At 35.6% G+C, this 26,120-nt stretch overlaps 1 non-coding gene across 1 annotated transcript; it reads left to right on the forward strand.

The window, feature by feature from the left end:
• Window positions 1–1,642: 1,642 nt before the first annotated feature.
• LOC121228402 (small nucleolar RNA R71) lies at window positions 1,643–1,749 on the forward strand. Its single transcript, XR_005925978.1, has one exon. It is a non-coding gene; the product is annotated as a small nucleolar RNA R71 (small nucleolar RNA).
• The last annotated feature ends 24,371 nt before the right edge of the window (window positions 1,750–26,120 follow it).

A 26,120-nucleotide genomic window follows, 5' to 3' on the forward strand; every position in this document is an offset into this window, starting at 1 on the left:
TCACTTTAAGAATATTAAAGGTTACCTGATCGTCTTGAACTCGTATGGTGAGTTCACCTTTCTGCACATCAATTAATATTCTTCCCGTGGCTAGGAAAGGTCTTCCAAGGATTATCGGCACTTCATCATCTACGTTAAAATCTAAGACAATGAAATCAGTAGGAAAAATAAATTTATCGACTCTTACCTAAACATCCTTGATCTTTCCCTCGGGATATACTAAAGATCGATTCGCTAGCTAAGCGTCACAGTTGTAGGTCTTACTTCACCTATCCCTAACATCTTGAAAATAGACTTAGACATCAAGTTGATACTTGCTCCTAAATCATACAAAGCTTTACCATAGTAAGATTGACCAATGTTATAGGGTATAGTAAAGCTTCACGGGTCTTTCAATTTCGATGGTAGTTTGTTCTGCAGGAACGCATTGCACTCCTTCGTCAAGGCAACAGTCTCATACTCACTCAGTTTTTTCTTCTTAGACAGTATATCTTTCATAAACTTCACATAATTCGACATTTGTTCTAAAGCCTCTACCAACGGAATATTGATGTGTAACTGCTTCAAAACATCTAAAAACTTCTTGAATTGCACCTCTTGTTTCTGCTTGTATTGTTGCAATCTTTGTGGATATGGAGGTGATGGAACTTTCGATTGAGCCGAACAACTTTTCTGAATAGGTAAATCTGCATCCAAAGAAGATGTTAAAGTATCTAAATTCACTAAGTTAGGATTTACCTTGTCAGACTTAGCAGATTCTGATTCCTTTGGTGTAAGAATTTTAATAGTTGGTTATTCTTCTCAACGGGCTTATCTTCGAAATCAATCAATCGGGGTTCCAGAATTTTACCACGTCTCAATGCCACTGCCTTGATATGTTCTTTACCCAAATTTCTTGGATTCTCAGTATCACTCGGCAAGGTTCCTCGCGGTCTATTACGAAGCTCCGTAGCTAGCTGACCCATTTGGTTTTCCAAATTTTCAGTGTTACTGCTTGGCTTTTGATCAAAGCGTCATTCTTTTCCATGTACGCTTTCAACAAGTTCTCCAAATTTTTTGATGCCTCAGCTTGAGGTGGTTTGGGAGCTTACTGATTAAACCCTTGAGATTGGTTGAGTTTATGCTACAATGAATTGTGGCTCGGTCCATTTCCTTGGTTGCTCCAAGAAAAGTTAGGATGATTATGCCATGAAGGATTATAGAAGTTGGACTGGGGTCCTTGTCCACTCCTATTTTGATATTGGTTCCCTATATAGTATACTGACTCGGGATTTGATGGACAATTCTAAAAAAAATGACCTTCCCCACAGTACACACAGGAAACTACTTCGTACGGACTTGGTGGCTGAGCTGCAAAATTATTAGCACTATTAGTGATAAACTGTTTTAACATAGAGGAAATAGACGACACCTAAGATGATAACGAAGTGAGGACATTAACTTCATGAACTTCGTCTACACGTCTTCCTAAAGCTGTTCGATTTGTTGGCTATTGATAGTTATTACTCGCAATCCTCTCGATATCTCATAAGCCTCATTATAAGACTTAGACAAAACTGCACCGTTCGTAGAAGCATCTACCTTCAATCTTGTATGTGCATTGAGACCATTATAGAATTTCTCCAATTGGATACAATGAGGAATCCCATAATGAGCACACTTACGAAGTAACTCCTTGAATCGCTCCCAAGCTTCATACAAAGACTCATCATCCAATTGTTAGAAGGCTGTGATCTCGTTCCTCAACTTAGCGTTTTTGCTAGGCGGGAAATACTTAACCAAAAATCTCTCTACTAATTCTTGCCATGTAGATATGGAACTTGGTGGCAATGAATTGAGCCATGTTTGTGCTCGATCTCGCAACAAGTACAGAAACAACTTCATCCTCAATGCGTCTTCAATCACACCAGGTATCTTGAATGAATCACTCACCTCCATAAACAATCGAAGGTGGAGATGTGGATCTTCTGTGGGCATACCTTCGAATTGGCCCACCGTTTGGAGCATTTGAAACATCACTGGTTTCAATTCAAATTGGGTTGCCTCCATATCTAGCCTTCTAATTCCTGGATTTAACTCACTGAAAGGTGGCACAACATATTGTCTGATGCATCGGTCCCTATCATCAGAAATGAGGATAGGATTTCATACATGATCGGCTTCATTACCTTGGTTTTGATTCTGATTTCCAAGGTCCATGTCAACTTGTCTTTGAGCTGTTCGTTCACGTCTTCTTTGTCTAAAAGTTCGCTCAATTTCAGGGTCTACAGGGAGTAAATCGACAATTCGATCTATGCTCATAAACACCTGAAAAGAAAATCAGAAAATTAAAAAGAATAAGTTAGTAATGTTAAAAATAAATCACATTGAAAATAAATAATTTCACGAAAGAAATGACTATGGCAATAGTTGACAATCCCTGGCAATGGTGCCAAAAACTTGTAACGCGTAGGTTTGTGCAAGTGTACACAGTCGTTATCAAGTAATAAGTAAGTATTGAGTTATCGTCTCATCAGGGATTGTATTTGTTATCGTCTCATCAGGGATTGCATTTGTGCTAAGTCACTTAATTTGTAAAATTATATTAACAATTTGGGAAATAAAAACACAATTTAGTTGAGAAGTGATGATTAAAATATATTAGACTAAATGCAATGATCCCTTTTGCAAATTAACCTAAGTATGTAAACTATATGAATGAAAAAGATTTTAGCAAAATTAAACACAATTTGCAACAATTATAACATAAATAAACTAGGACAATTACTTTAATTAAAATCAACTTATTATCAACATGCTTAATAATATTCGACAAAACATTCCATGGCAACTCGATCTTTCATGAGTTTGAAAACTACGTTAGGTCATTTCGAAATCCTTTACTGAGTAAATACGCATTTTACTGATCCTTATTTACTAAAGGTTTCTTAGTATTCGTGTGAGGTAATAGAGACGTGTTAGGTTTGAAACAGTTTAATCACACAAATCTAAAAACTATACAGATAACAGAGCTTGGTTGAGGTTGTTATGCAACCTGCAATTTAATCGGGTTAGGATCTAAACTTCATATGCACATTTCAATTATACGTCCACTAGCCGTCGTCTGGTTAGGATCGATCAGCTAATTCAAGTGCATTTCAATCACGTATGAATGAAATACAAACTTGATTTAATTGAAAACATGATCGATTGAGGCACAAACATTATAAGCATGAATCTAATAAATATTATTAAATCAAAGAAATCATCCTAGCTTAAATAAAATTAAGCTAACATTATTGTAAACAAGAACAAAGAACACATAGCAAACATCTTTAAATTAAATTAAAGAAAAGAAATATTAAACCCAATTCAGAGTGGCTGTCACCCAAGAGTCTGACTGACGAGGCTCCTTCGTTCCTTTGCTTCGCTCCTTTGCTGATGGCTCTCCAAGGTGGCTAACCAAGGGTTCTTTAAGAGGCTCAAATACTAAAATCATTATGAAAAGATGATAATAGGCGTGAGGAGAAAAGAAGAATGCTAAGAGAATTTAGAGAGGAGAGAATGATGAATGATGAGGGATGAGGGATGAGGGATGAGGGATGAAGGATGAATAGAAATGTAAGAATGAGGTCTAATTATAGGTGATGAGAGGGGGATAGCTTACTAAAAATATGAGTTTTTATCTTTTGAAGCATCTTCCATGGGTGGTCGACCATAAATTGAGGAAGTTGAGCTAATTTTTAATTGATTTTTGGTCAATTTGAGTGCTACAACAACTTAGGACTGAGACTCAGTCAAGTGCAAATCTTCAGGTACATCTCTAATTTCTTCAACTCTTCAAGGACCTTGTGCAATTAAACCAAAAAGTGGGTTTATGGATAGGGATATGCAGTTGAATTTTGGGTTGACTTGGTCCCCAATTTAGACAGTTTTGTAATCTAGCAAAGCTAGCAGACCTGTCCAAAATAAATCAACAAGTTAGAGGACTAAAGAATAAAATTTATTCAATTTAATTAATTAATTTAAAACCAAAATTATTAATGAAATATTTTAAAATGAATTATTAAATATAATTTTATATTTTATTATTTAATTTAATCATGCGTGGCCCACTTTATATCTTAAAAAATATAATTTATTCAAATTAATATAAAATAAGCCGTTTATTGCATGTAAACTATATAATAAAGCATAAAATCACATTTTAATAATTTTTATGTCATAATTTCATATTTTTACATATTTCACTAATTTATTAAACAATCAGTTAGTTGTAACAACAATTTTAAGTAAAAAGGTGATACATAGGAAAAATCCTATATATTTTTCCGTTTACAAAGTGCCATATATAGCCGAAGCTATCTCAATCTCACACACTAATTTCCATATATAGCTGAAGCTCATATATAGCCGAACCTATCTCAATCTCGCACACTAAGTGCCATATATAGCTGATTTGTCGTCGAACACGACGTAGTCCTATATATAAAATTTATGCAATATCAAAGCATTAAAAGCACAATTATAATGGTCCTTATTACATACGAACTTACCTTAGATATTAAAACAACGAATCAAGTCGACTAGTCGATAACTTTCGCTTTTCCCCAATCCTGGTTCGAATTCCATTTTTCTTGATCTAATAAATTAACTCATTTAATCAACTATTTCTTCAATTCAATCCAAAATATACATTAGGGCTATTTTACACTTTAACACCCCTAACTCGTATCCGTCACCGGACTAGGGTTAAAGGCGTTACCAGAAAAATCAAAATATTTTACGAACAATTCATATACATTATCCCCAATCATAGTCAAACATTATCATAATGTCCCTTATATAGGTCATCGAGACCTTAAACATGCATTAGAAAAGGGTCGGGACTAAACCAAGTTCATACAAAAAATTTCGACACTAAAACAAATTTTCAAAGTTGTACAGGTCACACGGCCGTGTGAACAAGCCGTGTGCCTCACACTTCTTTAGACACGCCTGTGTGTTTAGGCCGTGTCAAAATAAGGCATACATACTGGCTTGTCCACACGGCCACAAGACACGCCCGTGTGCCAGGCCGTGAGAATATTAGGGAGGCTACTGACTTGAGCCACACGGCCAGTCACACGCCCGTGTGTCTAGCCCGTACTCAAAACTAACTTGGCCACACGGCCTAGCACACGCCCGTGTGTATGACCGTGTGGTTTGCTCAGGCTCATTTTGAAATGGCCATTAAGCAACATAGCTGAGACACACGCTCGTATCCCTGCCCGTGTGATCAGAAATAGGTCATTTACAAGGCCAATTTGCCACCCATTAAGGGTCCTCCCTACAAGCAACAAATAAACATCAATTGCATACCAAATGCTCAACCATTTCACAACCAATACATACACCAATAATGTCATATAATTACCAACCAAATTCATGCTTATTCACCATTCCAAATCAACCAAATCATGGGCCACAATCATGCCAAAACATATGAACCACAATCTTAAATCTACTTCATTCAATCTCATGCCAAAACTTACCAAACTCCAAAATAAGCACTTACCAAAAACTTACCCAAAATGACCTATTCTCCTGGCCATTCAAGAACATATCATATTAGCATAATTACATCACATAATTCAAACCAAAAACACATTCATATACACAACCAAAACCAAGCCAAATCACATGGCTAAATATATACATTACCAAATATATTCACACACTTCCAGCCTATACATGCCATACTTCAACATATACATTTTCAAAAGGTACCAAAATATAGTTCGATAGTGTGGTGATGATCCTTGATGACCCTTGAGCTCCCAGTAGGTTAGATATCTATAAAATAGTTGAAAAACACACAGAGTAAGCTTTCAAAAGCTTAGTAAGTCATATACAAATAAACTTAACATTCATCACATGAAAGCATCATCAAATTACATATATTTAATGGCCAAATACTATCTCAAACCACATAGTTCATATACATTTAACATATTCCCAATTCATTTACACATATAGCGTCTTTTCTCATACTTATAACACATATCATCACTTATGCATATACTTACCTTTTATTCTCAAACATAGTATACATTTCAAACATACCTGGATCGGATACATATCTCATATAATTAATCCTTTCACGGAATGCCCGATGAACCATTCAGAATAATAAGGATACATAGATAACTCGGAAAGCTCATACAATGCCAACGTCCCAGATGTGGTCTTACATGTAATCAAATATCGATGCCACTGTCCTAGACAGGGTCTTACATGAAATCAAATACGATGCCAACGTCCTAGACGTGGTCTTACACGAAAACACATATCGGATCCTATGTCATGACATATGTATCCTAACTATTCCTATGGTTCGTATAGGGCTTTTTGGACATCGATAGTTTGTCGATACTCTCTCAGATATCTCATATTCAATGCATTAAACTATTCATCATTATTCAATAGCATATAAGCACTAATAAATCATTTCAAACACATTTCTTTGTATATAGACTTACCTCGTAGGGGTATGAATTGAAACACACAGCTATTCGACGACTTTCGACTTCCCCCGATCTAATTCTGTTTTCGTTAGTTCTTGATCTATATAAATTCAAATTTAACTCTTCTATTCACCAAATCATTCAAATCAATCCACAAACACAAATTTAGGGAAATTTAAAAATTAGCCCTCACATTTTTATATTTTGACACTTTAGTCCCTAATTCACAAAATCACAAAATACACATAATTTCTTTGCACACATCCCTAGCCGAATTCTCAGAGTGTTCATAAAAGTCCACATATTTCTTTTATTTCACATTTTAGTCCCTTAAAATACAAATTTTACAATTTAGCCCATTTCACTCAAATTCATCAAAAATTCAAAGACAAAATATATTAACCCAATACATATCTTACATTTACTAACATCAAACTTCATAAAACTCATAGTTTCATCAATAGCTTAACTCAAAATCATTAAAAATTTAAAAAATTCAAATATGGGCTTGATAAAACTCTAAGCAATGATTACAAAAACGTAGAAATTATAAAAAACGGATCAAAACACATACCTCAAGCAAATAAAACAATGGACGAACCCTAGAACTCTTTTTCCCTTTACTTTTTCTTGTATTTTCGGCAATGGATGAAAGAAATAACCTAAAATTTAGCTTTGGTTTTAATTAATATGACATTAATATGCATTTTACCAATTTAACCTTATCACTAATCATTAAAATTCCACCAACTAATGCTCATTAATGTCATTTAATTCATTCCATGGTCAAATAACCTCATAAGGACCTCATAATTAATAAATCATAACAACTAGGCACTTAAACAAATAGAAGGCCACTTTTATATTTTACACAATTAGGTCTTTTTCACAAATTAAGCACACAACTGATTGAATTTTCATACGAAACTTTCACACGTGTCAATTCACATATTATAAGCACAAAAAATAATATTAAAATATTTTTTGACTCAGATTTATGGTCTCGAAACCACTATTTCGACTAGGGTCTAAACCAGATTGTTACAACTCTCCTCCTTAGGGATTTTTCTCCTCAAAAATCTTACCTTTGAACAAATTTGGATATTACTGTCTCATTGCATCTTTGAGCTCCAACGTAGCCTCTTCAACACCATGTCAATGCCACATCACTTTTACTAATAGAATTTTCTTGTTTCTGAGTTCTTTAACCTCGCAAGCTAAAATACAGATCGATTTTTCTTTGTAGGTCATATTAGACTGAATCTCAATCTCAGACGGAGGAACCACATGCGAAGGATTAGATCTATATTGTTGAAGTATCGATACGTGAAACACATTATGAATCATTTCTAGCTTTGGTGGCAACAACAATCTATATGCAACCGGTTCGATACGCTCGATAATCTCATACGACCTGATGAACCTTAGACTCAATTTGCCTTTTTCGCCAAATGAGAGTATTTTCTTCCACGGCGAGACTTTCAAAATTACTTTATCACCAATTTCAAATTCGATGTCTTTCCGTTTCAAATCTGCATATGATTTTTGATGATCGGAAGCTGCTTTCAGGCTATCTCAGATCACTTTTACTTTCTATTCAGTCTCTTTTATCAAATCGAACCCGTGTATCTTATTCTCACTGAGCTCAGTCCAATACAAAGGTGTACGACATTAACGACCATATAAGGCATCTACGGTGTCATTTTAATGCTCGATTGAAAACTATTATTGTATACGAATTCAACCAATGGCAAATACTATTCCCACGTACCTTCAAACTCAAGAATGCAACATCTCAATATATCCTCGAGAATCTGAATAAATCGCTCGGATTGACCATCCGTTTGTAGGTGAAAAGCAGTACTGAAATGTAATTTCGTACCTAAAACCTCTTGCACTTTCTTCCAAAGCCATGAAGTGAATCTTGGATCTCTATCTGACACGATAGACAATGGTACTCCGTGTAATCGTATAACATCAGAAATGTATAACTCAGTTGACTTATCAAGTGAGTAATTGGATCGTGCCGGAATAAAATGTGTTGATTTCGTCAATTGGTTAACCACGACCCAGATAGCATCTTTTCTTTCTCGGAGATAGGGGCAAACTCGAAATAAAATCCATTGTCACTCTTTCCCATTTGCACTCCGGAATCATAATCAGTTGTAACAAACTAGATGGCACTTGGTGTTCAAATTTAAATTGCTGATAGATTAAACATTTAAAAACAAAGTCAGGATGTCACACTTCATACCAGGCCACCAATAAAGCTGTTTCAGATTGTTATACATTTTCATACTACACGGATGCACAGATAAACAACTGTTGTGAGCTTCATTCAAAATCATCTGAATCAATTAGGGATTTCTCAAAACACAAATTCGGTCTCGAAACCACTATTTTGGCTACGGTCTAAACCGGATTGTTACAACTCTCCCCCTTAGGGATTTTCGTCCTCGAAAATCTTACCTTTGAACAAATTCGGATATTACAGTCTCATTGCATCTTCGGGCTCCCACGTAGCCTCTTCAACACGTGTCAATGCCATATCACTTTTACTAATGAAATTTTCTTGTTTCTGAGTTCTTTAACCTCGCGAGCTAAAATACGAATCAATTTTTCTTTGTAGGTCATATTAGACTGAATCTCAATCTCAGAAGGAGGAATCACATGCGAAGGATTGGATATATATCGTTCAAGTATCGATACGTGAAACACATTATGAATCATTTCTAGCTTTAGTGGCAACAACAATCTATAAGCAACCGGTTCGATACGCTCGATAATCTCATACGACCTGATGAACCTCAGACTCAATTTGCCTTTTCTGCCAAATCAGAGTATTTTCTTCCATGGCGAGACTTTCCAAATTACTTTATCACCAATTTCAAATTCGATGTCTTTCCGTTTCAAATCTGCATATGATTTTTGATGATCGGAAGCTGCTTTCAGGCTATCTCAGATCACTTTTACTTTCTATTCAGTCTCTTTTATCAAATCGAACCCGTGTATCTTATTCTCACTGAGCTCAGACCAATACAAAGGTGTACGACATTTACGACCATATAAGGCTTCTACGGTGTCATTTTAATGCTCGATTGAAAACTATTATTGTATACGATTTCAACCAATGGCAAATACTGTTCCCACGTACCTTCAAACTCAAGAATGCAACATCTCAATATATCCTCGAGAATCTGAATAAATCGCTCGGATTGACCATCCGTTTGTAGGTGAAAAGCAGTACTGAAATGTAATTTCGTACCTAAAACCTCTTGCACTTTCTTCCAAAGCCATGAAGTGAATCTTGGATCTCTATCTGACACGATAGACAATGGTACTCTGTGTAATCATATAACATTAGAAATGTATAACTCAGTTAACTTATCAAGTGAGTAATTGGATCGTACCAGAATAAAATGTGTTGATTTCTTCAATTGGTTAACCACGACCCAGATAGCATCTTTTCTTTCTCGGAGATAGGGGCAAACTCGAAATAAAATCCATTGTCACTCTTTCCCATTTCCACTCCGGAATCATAATCAGTTGTAACAAACTAGATGGCACTTGGTGTTCAAATTTAAATTGCTGATAGATTAAACATTTAAAAACAAAGTCAGGATGTCACACTTCATACCAGGCCACCAATAAAGCTGTTTCAGATTGTTATACATATTCGTACTACCCGGATGCACAGATAAACAACTGTTTTGAGCTTCATTCAAAATCATCTGAATCAATTAGGGATTTCTCAGAACACAAATTCAGTCTCGAAACCACTATTTTGGCTACGGTCTAAACCGGATTTTTACAACTCTCCCCCTTAGGGATTTTCATCCTCGAAAATCTTACCTTTGAACAAATTCAGATCTTACAGTCTCATTGCATCTTCGGGCTCCAACGTAGCCTCTTCAACACCGTGTCAATGCCATATCACTTTTACTAATGAAATTTTCTTGTTTCTGAGTTCTTTAACCTCGCAAGCTAAAATACGAATCAATTTTTCTTTGTAGGTCATATTAGACTGAATCTCAATCTCAGAAGGAGGAATCACATGCGAAGGATTGGATATATATCGTTCAAGTATCGATACGTGAAACACATTATGAATCATTTCTAGCTTTAGTGGCAACAACAATCTATATGCAACCGTTCGATACGCTCGATAATCTCATACGACCTGATGAACCTCAGACTCAATTTGCCTTTTCCGCCAAATCGGAGTATTTTCTTCCACGGCGAGACTTTCAAAATTACTTTATCACCAATTTCAAATTCGATGTCTTTCTGTTTCAAATCTGCATATGATTTTTGATAATCGGAAGCTGCTTTCAGGCTATCTCGGATCACTTTTACTTTCTATTCAGTCTCTTTTATCAAATCGACCCCGTGCATCTTATTCTCACTGAGCTCAGTCCAATACAAAGGTGTACGACATTTACGACCATATAAGGCTTTTACAGTGTCATTTTAATGCTCGATTGAAAACTATTATTGTATACGAATTCAACCAATGGCAAATACTGTTCTGACGTACCTTCAAACTCAAGAATGCAACATCTCAACATATCCTCGAGAATCTGAATAATTCGCTCGGATTGACCATCCGTTTGTAGGTGAAAAGCAGTACTGAAATGTAATTTTGTACCTAAAACCTCTTGCACTTTCTTCCAAAGCCATGAAGTGAATCTTGGATCTCTATCTGACACGATAGACAATGGTACTACGTGTAATCGTACAACATCATAAATGTCTAACTCAGTTAACTTATCAAGTGAGTAATCGGATCGTACCAGAATAAAATATGCTAATTTCGTCAATTGGTTAACCACGACCCAGATAGCATCTTTTCTTTCTCGGAGATAGGGCAAACTCGAAATAAAATCCATTGTCACTCTTTCCCATTTCCACTCCGGAATCATAATCAGTTGTAACAAACCAGATGTTACTTGGTGTTCAGATTTAAATTACTGATAGATTAAACATTTAAAAACAAAGTCAGAATGTCACACTTCATACCAGGCCACCAATAAAGTTGTTTCAGATCGTTATACATTTTCGTACTACCCGGATGCACAGATAAACAACTGTTGTGAGCTTCATTCAAAATCATCTGAATCAATTATGGATTTCTCAAAACACAAATTCGGTCTCGAAACCACTATTTCGGCTAGGGTCTAAACCGGAATGTTACAACTCTCGCCCTTAGGGATTTTCGTCTTCGAAAATCTTACCTCTGAACAAATTCGGATATTACTGTCTCATTGCATCTTCGGTCTCCCACGTAGCCTCTTCAACACCGTGTCAATGCCATATCACTTTTACTAATGAAATTTTCTTGTTTCTGAGTTCTTTAACCTCGCGAGCTAAAAAACGGATCGATTTTTCTTTTTAGGTCATATTAGACTGAATCTCAATCTCAGACGGAGGAATCACATGCGAAGGATTGGATATATATAGTTGAAGTATCGATACGTGAAACACATTATGAATCATTTCTAGCTTTGGTGGCAACAACAATCTATATGCAACCGGTTCGATACGCTCGATAATCTCATACGACCTAATGAACCTTAGACTCAATTTGCCTTTTTCGCCAAATCGGAGTATTTTCTGCCACGGCGAGACTTTCAAAATTACTTTATCACCAATTTCAAATTCGATGTCTTTCCGTTTCAAATCTGCATATGATTTTTGATGATCGGAAGCTGCTTTCAGGCTATCTCGGATCACTTTTACTTTCTATTCAGTCTCTTTTATAAAATCGACCCCGTGTATCTTATTCTCACTGAGCTCAGTCCAATACAAAGGTGTACGACATTTACGACCATATAAGGCTTCTACGGTGTCATTTTAATGCTCGATTGAAAACTATTATTGTATACGAATTCAACCAATGGCAAATACTGTTCCCACGTACCTTCAAACTCAAGAATGCAACATCTCAACATATCCTCGAGAAACTAAATAATTCGCTAAGATTGACCATCCGTTTGTAGGTGAAAAGCAGTACTGAAATGTAATTTCGTACCAAAAACTTCTTGCACTTTCTTCCAAAGCCATGAAGTGAATCTTGGATCTCTATCTGACACGATAAACAATGGTACTCCGTGTGATCGTACAACATCAGAAATGTATAACTCAGCTAACTTATCAAGTGAGTAATCGGATTGTACCAGAATAAAATGTGCTGATTTCGTCAATTGGTTAACCACGACCCAGATAGCATCTTTTCTTTCTCGGAGATAGGGGAAAACTCGAAATAAAATCCATTGTCACTCTTTCCCATTTTCACTCCGGAATCATAATCAGTTGTAACAAACCAGATGGCACTTGGTGTTCAAATTTAAATTGCTGATAGATTAAACATTTAAAAACAAAGTCAGAATGTCGCACTTCATACCGGGCCACCAATAAAGCTATTTCAGATCGTTATACATTTTCGTAGTACCCGGATGCACAGATAAACAACTGTTGTGAGCTTCATTCAAATTCATCTGAATCAATTATAGATTTCTCAAAACAACTTAAAATTCAGAATCAGAATTCAAATCACATTGAGTTCATTTTGCGATTATCTCATTATCAACCTTTTGAGCATTAATAATTTGTTGTAAAAACAACGGTCTCGCTTTCAGTTCAGCTAAAACTAAACCATCATCGGACAAAACTAAATGAGTATTCATGGCACGTAATGCAAACAGTGATTTTTGAATTAAAGCATCAGCAACAACATTTGCTTTTCCCGAATGATAGTCAATCACAAGCTCATAGTCTTTTAACTGTTCTAACCACCTTTTTTGTCGTAGATTCAGATCTTTCTGAGTCATCAGATATTTCAAACTCTTATGATCAGAATATACATGACATTTCTCACTAAACAGATAGTGACGCCAAATCTTCAAAGCAAATACAATCGCAGCTAACTCAAGGTCGTGTGTCGGATAGTTCTTTTCATGTGGCTTTGATTGTCTCAAAGCATGAGCAATGACATTGCCTTTCTGCATCAAAACTCCTAGACCGTTTAACGAAGCATCACTGTAGATCACAAATTCTTTACCCGATTCAGCTTGTACAAACACTAGAGCTTCAGTCAATAGGGCTTTCAACTGATCAAAGCTTTTCTGACACTTTTTAGACCATTCAAATTTCACATCTTTTTAAAGCAGTTTCATCAATGGAGTTGCAATCATAGAAAAGCCTTTTACAAACCTTCTATAATAACCAACAAGTCCCAGAAGATTATGGACTTTAGAAACATTCTCGGAGGCTTTCAATCCAGAATAGCGAAAATCTTGCTCGGGTCAACTCGGATACCTGATGCTGACACAATATGGCTTAGAAAACTGACTTCTCATATTTACTAAACTTCACATACAGTTGTTTATTCGCAAAGTCTGTAGCACTATTCTCAGATGATCGGCATGCTTAGATTCATTACGTGAATAAATTAATATGTCATCAATGAATACAATAACAAATCGATCTAAATGCGGTCTAAAAATCCTATTCATCAAATCCATAAAGACAGCAATGTAAGAACTCATAGTGGCCATACATTGTTCTGAATGCAGTTTTCGGAATGTCTGAATCTTTTACTCATAATTGATAATAGCCCGATCTCAGATCTATCTTAGAGAACACGGTAGCTCCCTTCAACTGATCAAACAAATCATCAATTTGAAGCAGAGGATACTTGTTCTTGATAGTCACTTTGTTCAATTGACAATAATCAATGCACATTTTCATCGTGCCGTCTTTCTTTTTCACAAATAGAATAGGAGCACCCTAAGGTGAGAAACTCAGTCTTGCAAATCCTCTATCGAGGTCAACTCTTGCAACTGAGACTTTAATTCTTTTAGTTCAATCAGAGCCATTCTATACGGAGCTATCAAAATAGAAGTAGTTCTCAGTACTAACTCAATGCCAAATTCAACTTCTCGGATCGGAGGTATTCCCGGAAGTTCTTCAGGAACACATCAGGGAATTCACAGATAACAGGCACTGATTCAACTTTCTTTTCTGTAACTTTTGAATCAATCACATAAGCAAAGTAAGCTTCACCACCTTTTCTCACAATACTCAGAGTTTCATCAAAGTTATCACAGCTGGCAGTCCATTCAAATAACTAGATTCAATTCGAACTGTTTCATCATTCTTGCATCTCAAATCAATAGCTTTTCGTTTGCAATTCACAATAGCATCATGTAAATTTAACCAATACATACCCAGAATTATATCGAACTTATCAAAAAGTAATAACATTAGATCGGCCGAAAAACAAATGTCTCGAAACATTAACGGACAATTATTGTAAACTTTGTCAACTAAAACACTTTTACCTAGGGGTTCGATACTCTAATCACGAATTCAGTAGACTCTATAGGAAAAGTCTTACTGGATACTAAATTCATGCATATATACGAATGTGTTGATCCTGGATCTATCAAAGCAATCATAGAAGTATCGTAAAGAGTAAATGTACCCTTAATCACATCTAGAGATGAAGCTTCCTTACGAGTTCACATGGCGTAGGCTCTGGCAGGTGCTCTAGCCTCGGATTGAACAACGATGTCTTTAGTCCCTCTTTGACTACCACTCACATTTCCCATATATTTGGGAGGTCTACCTCTAGCTGAAGTGCTACTAGGTTTCAGATTTTGTATAATTTCTTGCTCAACAGATTCGAGGCAATCACGGATGAAATGGTCAAATGATCTACATTTGAAACAAGCCCGATCATACAATCTACAATTTCTGGGATGTCTTTTACCACAATGTTTGCACTCAGGGCGATCAGATCTGACATTTCCAACACTTGCAATAGAAGTAGTTAGAGCTCTGAAGCTCGAATGTGATCTTGCACGATCTCTACTCAAATGCCCCACATTAGCCTTTGAATGGCTAAAATCATTTAGAATTTTTTTTGACGTAGACTGAAATAATTTATTCAGAGATTTTTTTCTCATATCTCTAGCTTCTAAATCAACTTTCCTTTTCTCTTTCCCGAGTTCTTCAACTTTACAGGCTCGTTCAATAAGCACAACGAATTCTTTTATCTCTAGAATTCTAACTAACAAACGGATATCTTCATTCAAACCATCTTCAAATCTTTTACACATTATTGCTTCAGTCGAAACACATTCTCGTGCATACTGGCTCAATCTTACGAATCCTCATTCATATTTTGTAACAGACATCTGACCTTGTTTTAGTTCAAGAAACTCTTTACATTTCTAATCTATGAATCTCTGACTGATGTATTTCTTTCAAAATTTAGTATGGAAGAAATCCCAAGTGACTCGTTCCCTTAGAACCACGAATATTAAAGTCTTCCACCAATGATAGATTGTTTCTCTCAGAAGCGAAACGACACACTTTAAGCATTCATCGGGAGTCAATGACAATTCATCAAATACTCTTATCGTATTCTCTAACCAAAACTCGACTCTTTCAGCATCATCATTCGTAGTAGCACATAATTCTTCAACCCCATATTTTCTAATTTTATCGACCGGTGGCTCACTTAACTGAATCGGATTCGCTTGTGGCATAATAGGGACTTATGGAGGATTAGCTGAGGTTGGGGGGTTGTTGAACAACTAGATTAGTTCGAATATATCGGGTGAACCAATCGTTCAAAAAGGCTTGTCTAGCCTCTCCATCATGGTTACTCGTAGCCGGTCTAGAATCTAGTAGCCAGTCTAGAATCGGATGGCGCTGTCCCTTATGCTGAAGCAGGCGCATTACTCTCGACATCTTCAGCTACGACTCGCTCGGGATCAATTTGCTATATAAAATCACATTTTCATTGTCAAGATTCATCACAATATCGCAGTTTAGAAATATGGCATGCATAGCTAGACTCACATACGCTACGTTAGTCCTAAAATCTAGTAAATCGTAGCTCTGATAATAACAAAATGTAACACCCCTAACCCATATCTGTTGCCGGACTAGGGTTAAAAGTGTTACCAGAAAAATCGAAATATTTTACGAACAATTCATATACATTATCTACAATCATAGTCAAACATTATCATAATGTCCCTTATGTAGGACATCGAGACCTTAAACATGCATTAGAAAAGGGTCATGACTAAACCAAGTTCATACAAAAATTTTCAAAACTTAAACAATTTTTTAAAGTTGTACAGGTCCCACGCTCGTGTGAACAGGCTATGTGCCTCACACGGCTTTAGACACGCCTGCGTGTCTAAGCCTTGTCAAAACAGGGCATACATACTGACTTGTCTATACGGCTACAAGACACATCCTTGTGCCAGGGTGTATAAAAATTAGGGAGGCTACTAACTTAAGTCACAAGTCCAATCACATGCCCGTGTGTCTAGCCCATGCTCGAAATTGACTTGGCCACATGACCTAGCACACTCCCATGTGTGTGACTGTGTGGTCTACTCACGCTTATTTCAAAATGGCCATTGAGCAACACGGCTGAGACACACTCCCTTGTCATTGCCCGTGGAAGCAAAAATAGGCCATTTACACGTCCAATTTGCCACCCATTAAGGGTCCTCCCTACAAGCAACAAATAAACATCAATTGCATACCAAATGCTCAACCATTTCACAACCAATACATACACCAATAATGTCATGTAATTACCAACCAAATTCATGCTTATTCACCATTCCAAATCATACCAAATCATGAGCCATAATCATGCCAAAACATATGAACCACAATCTTAAATTTACTTCATTCAATCTCATACCAAAACTTACCAAACTCCAAAATAAACACTTACAACAAACTTACCCAAAATGACCTATTCTCTTGGCCATTCAAGAACATATCATATTAGCATAATTACATCACATAATTCATACCAAAAACACATTCATATACACAACCAAAACCAGCCAAATCACATGGCTAGATATATACATTACGAAACATATTCACAATCCCCGAGCTCCTAGTAGCTTTGATATCTATAAAACAGTTGAAGAACACACAGAGTAAGCTTTCAAAAGCTTAGTAAGCCATATACAAATAAACTTAACATCTATCAGATGAAACCATCATCAAATTACATATATTTCATGACCAAATACTATCTCAAACCACATAGTTCATATACATTTAACATATTCCGAATTCATTCACACATATAGCATATTTTCTCATACTTATAACATATATCATCACTTGTACATATACTTACCTTTTATTCTCAAACATAGTATATATTTCAAATGCAACTAGATCAGATACACATCTCATATAATCAATTGTTTCTCAGAATACCCGTTGAACTGTTCAGAAGCATAAGGATATGCAGATAACTTGGAAAGCTCATACACTGCTGACGTCCTAGACATGGTCTTACATGTAATCAAATATCGATGTCACTGTCCCAGATAGGGTCTTACATGAAATCAAATACGATGCCAACGTCCCAGACGTGGTCTTACATGTAAATCATAAGTCAATGCCAATGTCCCAGATGTGGTCTTACACAAAAACACATATCAAATCCTATGTCATGACATATGTATCCTAACTATTCCTATGGTTCGTACGGGGCTTTTCAAACATCAAAACTTTATCAATACTCTCTCAGATATCTCATATTCAATGCATTAAGCTATTCATCATTATTCAATAGCATATAAGCACAAATAAATCATTTCAAACACATTTATTTGTATATAGACTTACCTTGTACGGGTATGAACAGAAATGAACGGCTATTCGATGACTTTTGACTTTCCCTGATCTAATTTCGTTTTCTTTAGTTCTTGATCTAATTAAAGTCAAATTTAATTCTTTTATTCACCAAAATCATTCAAATCAATCCACAAACACATATTTAGGGAAATTTACAAATTAGCCCTCACATTTTCATATTTTGACACTTTAGTCTCTACTTCACAAAATCACAAAATACACATAATTTCTTTGCACACATGCCTAGCCGAATTCTCATAGTGTTCATACAAGTCCACATATTTCTTTTATTTCACATTTTAGTCTCTTAAAATAAAAATTTCACAATTTAGCCCATTTTACTCAAATTCATAAAAAATTCAAAGACAAAATATATTAACCCAATACATATCTTATATTTACTAACATCAAACTTCATAAAACTCATAGTTTCATCAATATCTCAACTCAAAATCATTAAAAAATTCTTAAATTCAAACATGGGCTTGATAGAACTCTCAGCAGCAATTATAAAAACGTAGAAATTATCAAAAACGGATCAAAACACATACCTCAATCAAACAAAAAAATGGCCGAACCCTGGAACTCTTTTTCCCTTTTCATTTTCTTGTATTTTTGGCAATGGATGAAAAAAATAACCTAAAATTTAGCTTTGGTTTTAATTAATATAACATTAATATGCATTTTACAAATTTAACCTTATCACTAATCATTAAAATTCCACCAACTAATGCCCATTATAGTCATTTAATTCATTCCATGGTCAAATAACCTCATAAGGACCTCATAATTAATAAACCATAATAAATAGACACTTAAACAAATAGAATGCCACTTTTACATTTTACGCGATTAGGTCATTTTCACAAATTAAGCACACAACTATTCGAATTTTCATACGAAACTTTCAACGCATGTCAATTCACCTATTATAAGCACAGAAAATAATATTAAAATATTTTTTAACTCGAATTTGTGGTCCTGAAACCACTATTTTGACTAGGCTCTAAACTGGACTATTACATACACATTTGCCCCTAAAATTTCACACTTTTCACAATTTAGTCCTTATTTCATTAAATCACAAATTAATGAAATTCCTAATATACCCATGCTAGCCGAATTACTAATATGCCCCTAGTAGCTCTTATTTTTCATTTATTTTCACATTTAACCACACATTTTCACAAATAAATCCCTATTTGACATTTTTACTCAAAATCACTTTACAAAACTTGTTTAACTATCAACAGCTATTCAAAATCCATCATCAATCATCAAAAGTCATACATATCCATAATGGTAACATTCAAAATCTTTAATAGTTTTTCAAATTAGTCCCTGGGCTAGCTAGTACTAGCTGCAACGATCTTAAAAACATAAAAATCATTAAAAACAGATCAAAAACCCATACCTAATTGATGAAAATAGAAGTGTCAAACTTGAACGCATAGAAATGGCTTCTTAAGCCCTAAAATTCGGTTATGGAAGATGATATGAAGGCATAATTTTGTTTTGTTTTACTTATTTTATGCTAACTATGCTAATTATTATTATAACCTTAATAAAAAACCATTAATATCATCCATTTAATATCCATATATGCCCAATCATGCTATTAATGGTCTAACTACAAAATAAGGACCTTGGCTTTTAAGTTCCATAACTATTAGGAACCTTTAGCTAATAGAACATCACTTTTGCATTTTACGCGATTTAGTCCTTTTTCTCAAATTGACCATTTAAACGATAAAATTTCTTAATGAAATTTTCACACAATCTTTAACAATCATGCTATAAAATGAAAATAATAAAAAATAAATATTTTGACCTCAGATTTGTGGTCCCAAAATCACTATTTCAATTTGACCAAAAAGAGGCTGTTACGCAGCTCATCACATGATTCTTTGACTCGACAATTACTATGGAGCATACACTGAATTGCTGAATACACAATCATTTCACGATTTGAATACTCACTCCTAAAGCTAAGGCTTTTGACTAAAAAGATGGATGGAGCAAACAGCTACCTCCTTAGCGACTTAGCCTGTTACTATATTGGAGTGCTCCTAATTTTCTTTATTACACACTCATACTCAAACTTGTTTTTCTAATCAACAACACAATGGAGAAAACAAAATGTTGCTAACCTACTCAATAGTTCTAAGCATTATAGTATTTATGGTAATTTTTAGATTATTATTTTTTTCCTTTGAATTTTCTTAAACATTGCAACTTTATTCATGGTTGAGTATTGCCATTTTACTAAATTTAGCTTCAAGAGTCTCTAAGTCTATTAAAAAAACCTTATTATGGATCAATTGTAATAGGATTTGGACATCCTAATTTTTGGGACCAATTTACAAGTAAACTATCCTAAGCTAACATCATCTAATCCACTGTTACAACTTTCTAAGCTTAAAGAAGAATCAAGTTCCTCATTGAATATCATAGACAAAAATACACTCACCACAGTCTAAACAATATTATTTGGCAGTTATGTGTGCCATAGCAAATGAAAGAAAATACTAAAACATGCATGCTCAACTAAATATCTAATGCAATCTAGATGCACAATACACCCCCAAACCTAAGGGATGCATTATCCTCAATGCATGTACAAATATGAATCATGAATGAAAGAACATATATATGTTCATAATGAGACACAATAAAAGGAGAAAAACTTCCCGAGCTTGGAACTGAATGGTGGTACTTTAATTATGGCGAGTGGTCTTTCGTGTACTCATCTTGTTACGCATTGACCTTTTAAGTAAATTGAGTGGTACATCCTCCTCTTCATTATCAAATGTGGTGAGTTCATCAATAATTTGATTGATCTGATGATCCTGTTCATTCATTGAATTGGTGGAACAACCGCATTATTGTCTACTAGTGGTACAATTGAGGGATTTACTTCCTCCTGGTCCTTAGTGTAATGCCCCAAATTGGGGCCTAGGAGTATTGGGCCTTGAGTATGGGTCCGTAAGGAGGTTATATATAAGCATTTAATTGTACAAAGAAATGACACAATTAAATGTCTGCTTTGGTGGTTAATGGCCCTGAGAAGTGTTGGAGAAATCTTGGGTTCAAACTTGGGCTTTAGTAAAAATTTTGGTTTTAAGTGAATAAAACCCTGGGTGCTTGGATGAAGGCCTTTTAAGTTATTGTGGTAAACAAATGACACAAGGAAGCTTCTGGTCTAGTGGTTGTGGCGTCATTAAGGTTGCAAGGGAGCCTGGGTTCAAGTCTTGGCTCTTGCAATTTATTTTGGTTATTCTTTTAAAGGAACCTGGACTTTGGCCTATAGACCTTATAATTAATTGAGGATAAAATATGACATAGAAAGAGCTTGTGGTGGACTGGCATGATGGTGTGTTGCGTAATTGTAAGGTCTAAGGTTCAAGTCTTGGGATGCACAATGGAGTATTTATTTTTCTATTTGAGCTGTGTAGGAGGTGGAGTTGGACTGGAACTCTGTGGTTGAAGTGGTCATAAGAAAATAAGGAATTTTCTTAGTGGTTGAAAGTAATCCCACATCGGGAAGCTAGCATGAGAATTGGTGAGAAGCTGGCTTTAAATAGAGCGAACCAGATGAGTTGGACAGCAAGACTCAGTGCAGGATGTGCCAAGGTTGGTGATCGTGGACTTCGGCGCGTTCTCATAAACAGGTGTGTATTCTGCACTACTCTAGCTGTAGAACGGCAAATGTCGGAATGTCGAAATACCGGTCACACGGCGATGGCAGCCACACGAGCGTGCAAGCTCACGTGTGGGAGCTTTGACGTGATGGTTGAGGCCAACATGAGTGCTCTCATGGGCTTAGGTTACTTTGGGCCACGATGGGTCGGGATGGGCCATGTGGGCCTAAGGGCCCAAGTGGATAAATTGTATGATTGTGTAGTAAATATTGGATTGGACTATGTGAATCTCATATTTGTAGGCTAGTATTACTGAAATGCCCTTGTAGGGTAGAATTGCTAAAATACCCTCGATTAGCAAAATTACCGAAAACCCTTGATTTGTAAAATTACCGAAATACCCCTAATTTGTAAAATTATCAAAATATTCTTGATTTTTAAAATTACCAAAATACCCTTGTAGTGTAGAATTACCTAAATACCCTTGATTTGTAAAATTACCAAAATACTCCTGTTTTGCAAAATTAACAAAATACCCCCAATTTGTAAAACTACTGAAATACCCTTGTAGTGTAGAATTATCAAAATACCCTCAATTTGTAAAATTAGTAAAATACCCCAAATTTGTAAAATTATCGAAATACCCTTGTAGTGTAAAATGACCAGCATACCCTTGTAGGGTAAAATGACTGTTTTGCCCATGTATGTAAATAACTGACTTAGACTTCGAATTTGACTAATTTGACTATGAATGTATGACAATGTTTTAATTGACTTGACTGTGGTTGTATGACTAAAATGCTCTTAATATATGTTTAAAAGACTGTTACTAAGTATGGCCATTCTACATACACGTGTGATGATTTAGCATGACATACACGACATATTGCATAGGTTGAGAATTATGGAACGAAGGAAGTATATAAGGATCGCATGGTTGTTTGACGATCGTGGATCCACCGGTGGTTTTTAAGCCCAATATATGATTATTGACGACTCTATGTCGATCATATTTACCGAGGCTGTGTGCCGACTATATTATCATCGCTGATGGCTATGTGCCTAACATGATACAGCTACTGATGGCTTAAAGCCAATTATTCTGATCATGGCTCTATGCCAACCTAAATATAGCTTTGTGCCATCTTGACTATGGCTTCGTGCCAAACGTATTTACCTGTGGCTATGTGCCTAACATACTTGTTGATGACTCTGTGTCGATCATATTTACCGAAGGTTGTGTACCGGTTATATTACCATCGTTGATGGCTATGTGTCGAACTTATTACAATTACCGATGGCTTTGTGCCAATTATAATACCGCTACTGAAGGCTCAAAGCCGTATATATGCTAGCAGCTTTGCTGTGATTTCGAGTAGTACCACAACCGGGCAACCATTGATGTGTATCGGATGGGTGGGTCGATATTTATATCCCCACATGATGTGTACTGGGGGACAGAGTTGGTGTGTAGCGGTTGGATTATTGGGGTGGGTTGCACAGCATTGCATGTATGATATTATTGTGATATTATTGCAATGTGGGCTTCGGCCCAACTAAGGCTAAGATGGGCTAGGCCCAATTGATTCTGTTATGGGTTGTACCCAAATGATATTGTAATAGGCTTTGACCCACATATGCTCTGAACTAGACTGTACTGTTACTGTTAAAGGCTCTGGCCCAGACTATTTCTGTTTCTGTTTTAGTATATTGACTGTTACTCTAGTAAGGGGATTACACACTGAGTTTTTGTAAACTCACCCCGTTTATTAACTGTGCAGGTAATCCCCAGCGTTAGGTGGCTCGGTGTTGCAGAGGGACTCGGAGACGGTCACACAACTGCACATGTTTTTCTATTTAATTTATTTAGATAAGCACTTTGGTTTTTGATTTGGGTTGTAATAAGGCCTCTTTATTTTCTTAACTTTTTTTGGGAAAATTTATCTACTATGTTTGATATTTTTTAGAAGTAGATCGCGGTTTTCCAAAACAATACCTGTTTTCAAAACACTATGTTTTTGCAACTTAACTTTTAAACATCTCGTTTTTGTAAATTGGTTATGTGACAGCCCTAATGTGACCCTAGTCGGAAAGTGGTTTCGGGACCACAAAACCGAGTCGTAAAAATAATTAATTGTTATATTCTATGCTTATTATGTGTGTACATGCATATGTCGACGTTTCATTCCCTAATTTTGCCAATTGCATGAGAAATTATTAAATAGGGATCAATATGAGACATGGTGAAATATGATAGACTAATTTTAAATGGTTTATTAGTGCATGTCAACACAAGGGTGGACTTGCATGTCAAATTGCCCAATTTTCTTTATAGTGGCCGGCCAAGATGGGTGTTGATGGGCAAATATATATGTTTAATTAGTTATTAAAATAAGAAATGGCATTATGTGAGAAAAAAAATAATATTAGTGAAATAAAGTAAAGAAAACAAAGAGGAAGGAAGGCTCATCTTTCATCTCCTTCATTGCCGAAATTGAGAAAGGAAAGATTGAAAAAAGAAACCAAGGCATTCAGCCATGGCTAGTTCAAAGGAAAGGTATGCATTGTGATTTTATTCTAATTGATGTTGAGATTAAGTTGATAAGTGTATAGTCTAGTTAACCCATAGCTAAATTCATGAATTCATTGTTGGGAGATAAGAATGGAAGTTGCCGTATGTATGGGTATATATGCACTTTGGAAAGGAGATTTTTGGGTGTTATTTGAGTTCTCTTTATGTATGTATGTGCATGAGTATTCGGTCATGTTATAGATTCATGTTGAAAAATGTTAATGCTATATGTGTCATATAAATGTACTTGTGAATGAACTTGAGAATATCTAAATTATAGGTTGGAGGTGCCGAATGTAGTGTTGGATGAGTTTTAAAGAATAAAAATTTAGGTGACTAGAGGTTAATGACATTCGGCCAAAGGCTTGTGTGGTAGCAAATCGGTATAATGTTGCTCGATGTGTTGAATTGAGTAAGTTAGATGTTGGAACACTTAAGGATTGGCATCTCTATGACATTAGATATAAATGTATGAAAGGCTAAGTTTAAGTAGTAAGGCCGAATAGGTTATAGATAAGGCACTTGTGAGTCTTTGGCCAAGCAATTTGCAAATTAGATTAGGGTTCTTGTGACATTTAATGTTGAGTTTAATTTGGTATATTCGGCCATCTAATTAAGTATATAGGTGATGTTGAATTTAATCTTGCACATTCGGCTATATGGGTGTACACAATTGTGATACTATCCTTGATTGGATTATCGACAATAGGGTGATAGTATATGGTTGTTAACCAAATAGTTCAAAAGCATGGGGTAGAAAGATAAGAATTGGCCATGTGTCTCCTATGCTATGAAATCATTAATATTTTGATATAAATATTTAGCAAGACGGTTAAACTAGTTAATTTATCGATTTAGCTCAAGAAGTTAAAGGTGGAGAGGCAAGCAAGGGCAAAGGAAAGAACATCGAGTAGCCGAGTTGGAATCGTTTTCCCCAACATAAGGTAAGTCACCAAGCATATATTTTGTATTGATCTAAATAGACATAATGTCTATGTAATTATGCCGAATGGAATGATAAATTTATATACATGTATGCATGTGGTGATGAAAGTGTTGAATGAAAAGAAAAGAGGTGAGATGTATTGAGTTGTTGATTTCGGCACTAAGTGTGAGGGTATAAACATTTATGATCATGAGATTGGCACTAAGTGTGCGGGTTTAAATTGTACAGCACTAAGTGTGCGAGTTTGATTATATAGCACTAAGTGTGCGAGTTGATTATATAGCACTGAGTGTGCGGACTTAATATATATTTTTGAATCACTATGGACACTAAGTGTGCGACATTATTGAGTTGATCACGGACAACGGATCGGGTAAGTACCTTGAGTTCATGGCTAATAGGCGCTATGTTTATATTTGGAGTTGAGCTTGGTAAGTTTGAACCTATGTGACAATTATAATTGAAGTCACGTACATAAGATTTATCGTGGAATAGGTGAAAGGTCGTTTAGTTGTATGATTGTAACGAAAATAAAATGATGTATGAAAATGCCTCAAATATCCTATTGATTAGTATATGGAATGTGAATGCATGACTTGGTATGAGATTGAACCGATAGGTCTAAGGAACTATGGTATGGTTCGGTATGGATGGAGTAACTAGCCTCGTTCCATTTTGTTTCCTCTTGTGATAATGTTATTGATGGGTGGTAGTGCATTGCTTATGACTTACTGAGTTATATACTCACTCGGTGTTTCATTGTCACCTATTTTAGGTTTCTT

The sequence above is a fragment of the Gossypium hirsutum genome, chromosome A04, assembly GCF_007990345.1.
Source record: "Gossypium hirsutum isolate 1008001.06 chromosome A04, Gossypium_hirsutum_v2.1, whole genome shotgun sequence".
Classification (NCBI taxonomy): domain Eukaryota; kingdom Viridiplantae; phylum Streptophyta; class Magnoliopsida; order Malvales; family Malvaceae; genus Gossypium; species Gossypium hirsutum.